The sequence below is a fragment of the Carlito syrichta genome, unplaced genomic scaffold (assembly GCF_000164805.1).
Source record: "Carlito syrichta isolate Samal-C Ts95f unplaced genomic scaffold, Tarsius_syrichta-2.0.1 Scaffold115115, whole genome shotgun sequence".
NCBI classification, from domain to species: domain Eukaryota; kingdom Metazoa; phylum Chordata; class Mammalia; order Primates; family Tarsiidae; genus Carlito; species Carlito syrichta.
The window spans coordinates 101,024-112,856 of record NW_007059211.1 but is presented as its reverse complement, the minus strand read 5'-3'; positions in this window follow the sequence as shown (position 1 = coordinate 112,856).

Genomic DNA, 11,833 nt, shown 5'->3' with positions numbered 1-11,833 from the left:
TTGTAGAGATGAGGTCTTGCCAAGTTGCCCAGACGGGTCTCAAACCCGCGGGCTCAGGCAGTCCACCCACCTCAGCCTCCCAAAGGCGCAGGATTACAGGCTGAGCCACTGAGCCCGGCTTCTGTATATCTCAAAATTAGATATTTAAAGACACTTCAGAGTTCAGACAGAAGTGAAGATACCACCATGAAGTAGTTTCCACATCAGCAATGACATCCATGAAGAGTATGTTCTCCTTTCTTCTGATATCTGTTTGTTGTGCAGGTATTGAAAGATGAGGTGCACTTTTATGTCTTGAGACCTTAGTAGGATCCATAATCATAATTGTATAATCCATTAGATGTATAATGCATGTAAATGGCATAATTTCTATTTTTTTTTGAGTTGGAGTCTCTTTCTGTCACACAGGCTAGAGTGCAGCGGCACGCTCACGGCCACCGCAGCCTCGACCTGCTGGGCTCAGGCGATCCTTTTGCCTTAGCCTTCCAAGTAGCTGGAACTACATACACACGCCACCACGGCTGGCTAATTTTTTGGTTTATTGTAGAGATGAGTTCTTGCCCAGGCTGGTCTCAAACCCGTAGGCTCAGGCAGTCCTCTCACCTTGGCCTCCCAAAGTGCTGGGATTATAGGCATGAGCTACTGTGCCAGGCCATATAATTTCTGTTATATGCATATAGGAGAGCCTGAAGAATTTTGCTTCTTTCCAGGTACTCAGAGTCAACCTTGTTCTTGGGAGAGAGGTCTGGACTGGGGAATGTCCTGGTTCATATCCTATGCTGTTAAACAGGTTTGAAGCTGCATATCTGTTCCCATGTCATTTTCTCTATACTAACTCAAGTTGGCAAATCCTTCAGCTGGATTTTGGGGAACCAGGAAACCCTATTCCCAAATCCAAATTGGGGCCCTGTTTGGGTGTCCATAGGGCACATTTAATTCTCTCCAGGAAAACAGGCTACTTCTAACCACCACAGTGTACACCATATCTCACCTGGGGAGGCAGAGTCAGGAGAGGGAAGCTGGCGCTCAACTCTCATGGACTAAAGGAAGGATTCCAGGGCACACCTTATTGAATCATCTGCTTTCATCAACCCTAAACATGTATTCAGTAGTGAATTTTGCTGTCCTGCTGGCAAGCTATGAATGGAAAATGTATGCAAGGTCTTTTTTGCTTTTCTATTTGAGGCTTTCACAGTAGACATCCACACTCCTTCTATTTTTTGTCATTTTTACCTCTCTTTCTTTCTTTTTTTTTTTTGAGTCAGAATCATTCTGTTGCCCAGGCTGGAGTGCAGTGGCAAGATCATGGCTCACCACAGCCTCAACCCCCTGAGCGCAGGTGATCTTTCTGCCTCAGCCTCCCAAGTAACTGGGACCACAGGCATGCACCACCATGTCCAGCTCATAGTTTTATTTTTTGCAGAAATGAGGTCTCACTGTTTTGCCCAGACTGGTCTCAAACTCCTGGGCTTAGGCAGTCCTCCTGCCTTGTCCTCCAAAAATGCTGAGATTACAGATGTGAGTCACTACGCCTGGCCCTTTTTTCCCCTCCCTTTCAAAACCTGCTTTCATAACCAGACTAGAAACCAGTTCATGCCGAGGTTTTCATAGTTGCTACAGCTGTAAGTGTCCCCTGCATTTTTACCTGGACCATAGTCCTAAGCCAAAGAGAAGCAGTTCTGGCTTGGCATCTCAAATATCATCGACCAGGTGTGGGGACTGGGGGTAGAGGTTTCCAGCACCCATGAAGCAACACCCAATGTCATTCACCTTCTCTGAGCCCCTGTAAGTTCTTGGCACACCTGCTTCCTGGAGCCCCGATTTGCTGCCCTTTCGGTTGTGAGTCGAGGTTGCCAAGGACCTTGGTAGTGTCTGCTAGACTGCAGGATTTCTAATTCCACAGCTGTGTAGTTTTTCTTTACTCTCTGGGGCTGGAGAAGTAAGAAGCCTTTGAGTAGAGTTGGTGTTGTTGGCTGATAGCTGAGGTGGAAGTCATTGGGGTAGGAGGCCATTCCACTCCTGTGGGCCTTGTGGGAGTTGCCTGAAGTTGCCTCTTCCCTTGAGAGGAGCTGGTTGGTGACACTGGGGATCCCAGGACAGTCTCTGTGTCAGGTGTGATTTCTCTGGGAACAGATACATCCCAAGCCTCTAATTCATTAGTGTCTATGTGTGTGACGGTAGATCCTTCCATTTTCTCCCCCCCGCCATCCTGAAGTAGGAGCATCAAACTCAAAATTCCAATGAAGAAGGAATTACTCAGGGGTAGGAGTTTGGTGTGAAGAGAGCAAGATATGAAAGTCAAAAGCAGTTAGGTTTAAACTTGGGCTCAGTCACTTACAGTGCGAGCTTTAACAAGTTACTTGACCTCTCTGGTCCTTAGCTCTCTCATCTTGAAAATCAAGGCCACTGTCATTAGGTTGGTATGTCACTCAAGTGAAATGGCATGTGTGAAATGCCCAGTCATGTGCCTGGTTCTGATTAGCTAGTGTTAACCCTTTTCTCCCCACAACTTTCCATTCCCTGATACAGTTGACCCAGATGGTATCACCTGTTACCATGGTTTGGTCTGAATAGTGGCCTCTATTCATGGGCTCTGGAACTAAGTGGCCAAAAATCTGGAATCACTGTCGTAGGGAAAGTAGCCCAGCATTACCCTGCCCCACTGCAAGTATGTTCACATAAAGACGTCCAAAGCTCTTGGCCTCTTATCAGCATTCAGGGGGTTGATTGTGCAAGCTCACATTCCTTCAGAGAATGGCCTGGGAACCTCCTCCAGCTTGTGAACTCTCTGAGAAGGGAACACATGTTCCTGGCATTCACCCTACCCTGGTACTTGCCCTTATCTGTCTCATTCCAGGAGTTCCTTCTCTTCAGAGACTCTGTGTGCCCACATGAGCCTGATCTTTAGAAAATGGCCCACAGGTCAAAGACCCTGAGTTGCTTTATGACCTTGGAGCTTTGGGGGAGGTGTCAGAAGAAGAATTTCCATCCATGTCCTCCCCTCACCACCCTCCCGCCCACAAATGTATACGGAGAGCTTACTCAGGGCGGCGGTATGCTGGATATGGGGATACGGAACAAAAGGCACAATCCAGCCCTTGAGGAGCAAGACAGCCAATGAGCAGCTGGTTGAACATGGCTTCAGCCAGTGCCATGATGGAAGGGACATCAGAAGAGGGATGTGGGGGCACAGAGCAGGGAGAGGGCAGGTGTGGGATTAAGATAGGGAACAGTGGTTAACTTCATACCCTGTGGTGTCAGGCTCATAGATTTCTACCCTGGGAATTTTAGGACTGAATTGTGATGTAAAGGCAGAATGGGCAACTTGTTAAGAAAGGAAGAAGGGGCTGGCATCAGAACAGAAAGTGCCAGGGGGAATCATTGTGGTTGTGCTGTGTCTGCTTCTGGTGGCTACTTACAGTACTGCCAGAAGTGTGAAGAGCAGCTTTGAGAATCAGGTAAAACTGGGTCCTTCCTGTTTCATCCTGTTTGTATTTTTATCCCCATTTTGCAGGTAAGGAGACCAAAGCAGAAAGATCAGTGACTTTCCTGGAGTCTCACAGTTAACAAGAGTCAGAACAGGAGTTTCAGCTCCCAAACTTTTGGTATTTTTCTGCTTGTTTTTAGTCAGGGTTTTACTCTGTCGTCCACACAACCTTGAACTCTTGGACCTTAGCCTCCTGAGTAACTAGGACTACAGTCACACACCACCATGCCCAAATAATTTTTAATTTTTTATAGATATGAGGTATCACTATGTTGCCCTGGCTGGTTTAAATTTTATTATTTTATATATTTTTTGTAGAGATGGGGCTCTTACTATGTTTCCCAGGCTGGTCTTGAACTCCTGGCTTCAAGCGATCTTCCTGTCTCTGCCTCCCAAAGCAATGGGATTACTGGCTCGAGCCACTACATCCAGCACCAACCTGTGTTTTTAAGGGGTACATCTTCCTACCTGGGTGCAGGAGATGGGGAAATCCATATTGGAAAGGAAAGATCAGATACAGAGTCACTCTGTCTTAAAAAAAAGTGGTTGTGACCCATGAATTATTTTCATGGCCCACTAATTGATTACAACCGGATGATAGAACATGAGCACTAAAATGAGGGTTGGGGCATGGTTGAGGTATTTTCTTTCCTTCCAAAATGACTTAATTTTATCCATTTGAAGTAAAACTTGAATTTACCAGAATAGGGCAGAAATTTATGGTGCAAAATAGAGTGATTAATTTATCCTGTGATTGATTAGTTCAAGAGTCATCTGTTGAGCATCTCCACTGGATTAAGCCCAGGGATACAAGAATGAATAAAAATATAATGCCTCTCTTGAGGTGCATACAATCTAAGGTGGAAAGAAAGCCATAAAGAGTCATTTTCAATATAGTGTGGTAAGTGCTAAGTAAGGAGACGTGTGTGTAATGGCAGTGCAGGGCAGGGACGCCAGACCCAGACCATGAGCATTTACTAAAGCTGACAGCACCCCCGAGAGGGATTGTTGAGGAGGAGGTGTTAGAAGACTGGATGGAGTCGGGGAAAGGGGAGGTGAAGGACAGAGCATCCAGGAATGGCAGTGTTTGCAGATAGGACATTTCGTACTGTGCTCAGGACATTATAGCTGGTTCAATACTGCCAGTGTCAGATGGGAGGTGGGACATGGTGGGAGATGAACTGGGAGAGGAAACTAGACCCTGGGAAATCTCGTAGGCCTTGTTGAGGTCTTTGGACTTTTATGTGGTAGGGGGCTATTGAAAGTTGAAAAGTGCTGTCTTATTTTTTCCTGCCAAACTAGCATTTGATCACCACTCCCTCACCAGCCTTTAATGTTCTCCTAATTTGATAGGTGAACAATGGCCTAGCATTGTGATAATTTGCATTTCCCTAACTACTGGTGCAGTTAAACATTTTTCATGTCTTTATTAGCTTAGCTATTTGTACATATTCATGCTCTTTGCCTGTTTTTCTACTGGTATTTTAGTATTTTTCTAATTGATTTTTATATGAACTCTTTATATATTAAAAGTAACTCTTTTTCATATTTATTGCATACCTTTTCTTGAGCCTTGTCATTTGCCTTTTTAGTTTAGAATGGTTTCTGACATCCAGAAGTTTTAGATTTGGTGTAGTCAAATGTATTGATTTTCTTTCCCTTAGTAATTTCTTCCACCGCTTTTATGCTTTCTCATCCAGAGACCAAATGAATGTTATTGAAATGTTTGAAGCAGTGGAGTGCCATGGGTGAATGACTAATAAAAATATTCACATGTTAGGTGTAGTGGCAGAAAAAACGCAACAGGGTAGAAGAAACCAAACCTTCCTATAGCCACCCCAAACCCAGCTGAAAGTTAAAGGTGGGAACAATCAGGGATCAAAGAGATAGATAAGAGCGATGAGGAGAGGAAGGGAGAGTCTTGAAGGACCAGCCAGAGCTAGTCAGGCACACAGAGTGGGTGGAAACAGCACAGAAAGAAAACTGCATGTCCCAAGAGAGAGGATAAAGGCTCAAGCATCATCTGAGTGTTGGAGAGACAGGGCAGAGAAAAACCACACAATGTCTTCTCTCATGAGATTATTGTCTAGTGAGAGAAGACAGATATTAAACAAACAATTGCTTAAACAAATGTAAGATTAAAAGTTTTAATCGTATTTTAAGAAGAGTTGAATCTTATGAGAGATTATTCAGGGAACTGATCTATCCAGATGTCAAGAAAAGTGCCCGTTGAAAGAGATCTTTGATCTACTCTCTGGAAGATAAGTAGGAGTTCAGAGGTGGAGAAGGGAAAACAAAGAACAGTACATGCAAAGGCCCTTTGGCGGGAGGACAAGAGCTGAGACCAGGCCAGTGTGACAGGGAGGAAAAGAAGGTGAAAATGGGGCAGGAGGTCAAATCATGCCAGACTTTGTAGGCCATGCGAAGGACTTTGGTCTTTTTCTGAAGAGTGATGAGAATCCATTCAAATAGTTTATTCAAAGCTGGTGTGTTTGGAGTGGGTTAGAAGGAGAGACATAATCAGATTTGTAGTGTGAGAAGATCTTTTTTATTTCTATATGGAGAAACAGTAGGAGGATGCCAGAGTAGATAAGAATACCTCATGTTGTTGCAGCAGTCTAGGCAAGAGATGGTAGCTTGTTCTAGGCAGGAGGAGGAAGATGGAAAGTTAGGGAGTGGATACATCCGAGAGGTATTCAGGAAATAAAATAAGTAGGATTTGATGTGCACTGGATATGGGCAGTGATGCAAGATAATGGCGTATCAAGAAAGACTCCTTTCAGATTTACACACCTACTTGGTGGTGAAAGTTTGGGGATAGGTATCACTGGCACAGGAAACACCAAAAGAGGATCAGATTTGGGGATGAGGTTAAAGCCATCTCTTTTGGACTTGAAGAATTTGAGATATCTGAGTTGAATCAGATATAATGTCTGAAGCTCAGAGAAGACTGGACTCAAGATTTTTCATGGGTCATTATTATTAGAGTTTTGGCCATGAGTGTGATGCTAGGGAAAGAGTATGAAGTGAAAATAGCAGAGGGCCATGAGGAACTCCAATATTGAATATGATCTTGGACCAATCCAAGGCTCTGCTGAATTATGTTGATAGTTAAATTAAATTCCATACACCAGGTGCCTGGCATATAGTAGACACTCCATAAATAGTAGGTATAGCTCCCTACTCTCCTTTTGTGCTCTGCTCCCTTTAGTTCTCTCTTTTTTTCTGGCTCTGTGTGTCACAGCCAGAGACTCAAACCAAATCCTTCCAACATGAGTTGACCGCCAGCTACCTAGTGCTTGTGCCAAGGCATGCAGTGCTGTCCTCCAAGATCCAACCCTGGAGAGTCTATCTCTTGAGAGCTGTCTGAAGCTGAGCTAAGGGTACTTTGGACCTTTGTTTAGTTGACCAATGATCAATACTTAGCCAATTTTCTTAGTACACACAGCAACAACTACTGGGTGATCGGTGATCACAACTTGGAATGAGAATCATGCCACCTTGCTTTTCCAGAACATTTTGTATTTTTTCGTAGAGTATTTCCAATGATTATCTCAGTTTTTCATCACAGGATTTTTCATTATGAACTGTATTTGCATATTTTATTTACCTGTAATCTTTTCCCTATTGCTAAAACAATAGCATTCTGAACAAACACGCATATGAATGGCTAACAAACTCACTCCACTCTTATTCTTAAGCTCTCTTTCTCTTTTCCCATTTATTTTTAAATCATGAGTTTTATCTTCTTGGTTATAGTCTTTCACATGTTTTTGTATTCTCAAAATCATGATTCTGTTCTTTCTCTTCCCCTCATCTCTCACCGAAATTGAGGGTTCTGGCCCCTGGAGCCCATTGTTCCAGCACATTCAGAACCTCATGTTTCTGACTCCTGTTCACCTCACTCATCTTGGAGGCAGGTGCTGTTTATCCTGTATTGAAGCTTCATATTAGCTTTAACTAGAGATTTGGTATGCAAGGCAACCTCATGATCATGCGGTCTTATCCAGATTCCTCCTCTGCCCCGGCATCTTAAAGATTCTTTTCTGCTGCCTAGGCTCAAATCACTCCTTTTATTTTTTTCTTCCGCATAATACCTTCCCGATTTCCCTTTCTGTATTCTTGATCGTTCTTTTATGCTATTCTGTATTTATCGTCCTAGTAAACACCTACTATGAACCAGATTCTGCTGGGCTTTGGGGACTCAGAAGAGCCATGACCTGGTATTTGACCTTGAAGTTCACAGTCTGCAACAGTGGATCTCAAACATGGTGGCACATTTGAATCATCATCTGAGGAGCTTAAAAAACAATACCAATGCTGACGTCCTAGCCCTAGAGATTCTGATTTCATTGGTCTTGAGTGGGACCTATGCATTGGTGTTTTTTAAAAGAGATTCAGCCAGGGATGAGAAACACTCACTGGTCTAATGTGTGTGACACATGCTGAAACAAACGATTTTAATGCAATGTGAAGGCAGAAGTAAGCAAGCACAAGGAGTGTAGGAGAACAGAAGAGAAGCCCACCATCCGGCCTGGGAAGTGAAAAAGCAGCAAAGGTTTCCCAGAGTGGATGACTCAGTGTTCCATTGCATCCCAGAATACCTTTTCACAGAGCCCTACCAAGCTTCCAGTTGAATAGGGGAAATGAAAGTCTCCCCTAAAGAGTTATCTTCTCTCTTCATGAATAGAGGAAGGATTGGAGATTGGGAGTCAAATCCTAGCTCTGCTGCTTACTAGCTGTGTGGCCTTAGGCAAGTTGCTTCACCACTCCTATGTTTCAGGGCTCTTCTCAACCTAGTGTGTGTGTGAGTGACTTGAAGGAGCTAATGTATGTAAGGCGGTATGTGCCTTGCCTACTACCTTACATCCAGTAGGTGCTCAAAAAATTGTACCATGTACACTTTGAAGCACACACATACACACACAGATGATGCCCAGCATTTCTTCTTCCAGCAGCAAGTATGCAGGTAACTGTCTGTGTTTGCCCTGTTGACCCATCGCACTTGAGTGACACTTCACTTGGTCTGTCTTCATGCAGTCTTCAAAGGCTAGAGTCTGAGCTGCCACACCCCGTGTGGTGCATGGTCCTCTCCAGGCTGTTTCCTGTCTCTTCCCCTCTTGTTTTGCATCCTGTTCACCTCCAGAATTCTAACCAACATTGCTCCCCAGCCTGTAGTGTGGTCCGGAGCTTATAGTGGATCTGGACATGGTGCCTCTTCCACAACTTGCTTTGTCGGCCTACTGTGATTTCTTTTACAATGGCTTAGTGGTCTGCTGCCATCAACATGACACTCCCAGCCTTGGCTGCTACTGCTGGTGCTTGTGGCAGGAATTTAGCCACAGCAGTGGGCTCCCCAGCTTGTCACAGCTGCCCACTGTCCTTTCTAAATGTATTATTGTTGTCTTGGCTGACCCTCTCCTTTTCCTGGGACAGCAATTCAAGGTTTGCTTGGTCTTGAGGCAGTTTAGAAACCTTGATAGCCAGACCCTGACTTTTTGGAAACACTTTCTTGGGTGTATAGCTTGGTTAGTTCTAGAATTCTGTTACATTCTTCCTCTATAGCCTGTCTCCCCCTTGCTGTGAACCTTCACTTGTCCCTGAAACAGAGCCATGAACACTGTTCTGATGTCTATCCCTTCTCATTTCTCACCTTTACTTGTGCAGTCTCCTCTCTCAGCTTCCCTCTGACCACCTTGTGTTCCCGAGGAGTGTCCCTAAGCAACACCTACTACTCTGTCTTCCTCTCCTGGTTACCAGAGTTCTGTGAATACAGACTTCTCACTTGGTCTCTTAGATTTTTAAAAGTGATTTCTGCTTCAACCCAACACTTTTACCATTTCTCCTGCTCATCATTACTTGCTTCTGCAAATGATCTGTTTTATTCCTTAAACTTTGGGTTGGCTGGGCTCGGTGGCTCAGCCTGTAATCCCAGCACTTTGGGAGGCTGAGGTGAGTGGATTGCCTGAGCCCGCGGGTTTGAGACCTGCCTGGGCAACTTGGTGAGACCTCATCTCTACAATAAATCAAAAAATCAGCCAGGCGTGGTAGCGCTTGCCTGTGGTTCCAGCTACTTGGAAGGCTGAGGCGGAAGGATCGCCGGAGCCCAGCAGATGGAGGCTGTGGTGGCTGGAAGCGGCCACTTCACTCCAGTCTGGGCGACAGAGTGAGACTCCAACTCAAAAAAAACCCAAACAAACAAACAAAAAAGCTTTGGGGTTCATTCTCATCTCTGAGAGAGAGACTTTTTCTTATTTTCTTTCCAGATAACCCATTTGGCTTATGAAGAGTGGACACGACTTTCTCTTTTTAAAAATGTATGTATGTATGTGTGTATGTCTCATTCTGTCACCCAGGCTGGAGTGCAGTGGCATGATCAGAACAATCACAGCTCATTTCAGCCTCAACCTCCTGGGCTCAGGTGATCCTTCTGCCTTAGCGTCCTGAGTAGCTGGGACTACAGGTGTGCGCCATCATGTCTGGCTAATTTTTAAATTTTTTTGTAGAGATGAAGTTTCACTATGTTGCCTAGGCTGGTCTTGAACTCCTGGGCTCAAGCAATCCTTCTGCCTTGGCCTCCCAAAGTACTGGAATTATAGGTGTGAGCCACCGTGCCTAGCTAAAATGTATTTTATATGGAGACAGATGTTCATATTTTGGGGGGTACATGTGATAATTTGATACATTCAAATACATATTATATTCATATATGATACATATTATATTCATGTCAAATCAGGGTAATTGAGATATCCATCACCTTACATATTTTTGTTAGGAGCTTTCAAATTATTTATTTTCTAGCTATTTTGAAATGTACAATTGATTAATGTTAACTGTAGTCATCCTACTGATGTATCAAGTACCAGGCCTTACTTCATCTATCAAAGTATTTGTACGCAGTAATCAGCCTCTCTTCATCTCTCCCTCCACTCTGTGCATCCTGGTCTCTGGGACTTCCTTTCTCTTGGTCGCCCTTATTTTTGGACAGATCACTCTCTCTGACCTGATAGGGCTTTGTGCACTCCCTGTCTCCTCTCCTTGGGAGAACATGTTCCACACTCATCTTGCTGGAGTCTGTGAACTACTTAAAACATGCCTAAGAGTAAGAGTAGCAATGAGTATTTTTTTGAGTCAGGATGTTACATGGTTGCTGAGGCCAGAGTGTAGTGGCATGATCACAACAATCATGACTCACAGCAGCCTCCATTTCCTGGACTCAGGCAATCCTTCCACCTCAGTATCCTGAGTAGCTGGAACTATAGGCATGCACCACCATGCTCTCACTTATTTTTTTTATTTATTGTAGAGACAAAATCTTGCTGTGTTGCCCAGACTGGTCTCGAACTTTTGGGCTCAAGTTGTCCTCCCACCTTGGCTTTCCAATACTTCTGTTTTCTTTTTTTTTTAAACTAGGAAAATGAGACTTAGCAAGGAAGAAACCGAGGTCTAGGAAGGGAAACTCACTCTCCAACCTCATGCAACTAGTAAGGAAAGAACTGGGGAAAAAATGCATGCTGAGGAATTCTCATTCATTGCTTGGAGGAGAGGAGGGAAGCGTGCTACTCAGAGTTCCTAAAGTAGGTCATCATGTGAAAAGTGTAATAAAGTAGTAAAGGCATAAACCGTGTGAAAAAGTTCAAAGGTAAGCTCATCAAATTCTGAAATCCAAGGAATGCCTAGGATCAGAAAAAAAGGAAGTGATTTAATCATTTATAGGACTCCCTGTTACAGCATTGTGAAATGCTAAACCTGAGAGAAACCTGAAGAGAGAAGGGGCCTGCATGGACTGGGCTCTTACTGTGTGTTGGGAGCTGTTTTAAACACCTTACATGCGTTATTTTATTTAATCGTCACAACAGATGAGTGACTTTCCGAGGCTTGTATGGTTGTTCCATCAGAGGCTCAGAGAGCTCAAGGCACTTGCTTGAGGTCACAGAATGACTTAGTAACTGATTTGGGATGCGAACCCAGGTCTCCCAAGTCCCCCTTTCAGTTGTTGGTCTCCATGTCACAGTTTGCCCAATTTTATGAAGGACAGACCTGAACATGGTCCCTGGGGGAGGGATACACTCCTCTTTGGAAGAGGTTGGCATTGGGGAGGACAGCCCTCCCTCCAAGGCCTCCTGCTGGGTGCAGTACCCTGACTGGATGGGTGTGATGCTGTGTAGCTGTCTTATAAAAAAAAAAAAAAAAAAAAACTTGGCCGGGCTCAGTGGCTCAGCCTGTAATCCCAGCGCTTTGGGAGGCTGAGGTGAGTGGATTGCCTGAGCCCGCGGGTCTCGAACCCACCTGGGCAACTTGACGAGACCTCATCTCTACAATAAATCAAAAAATCAGCCGGGC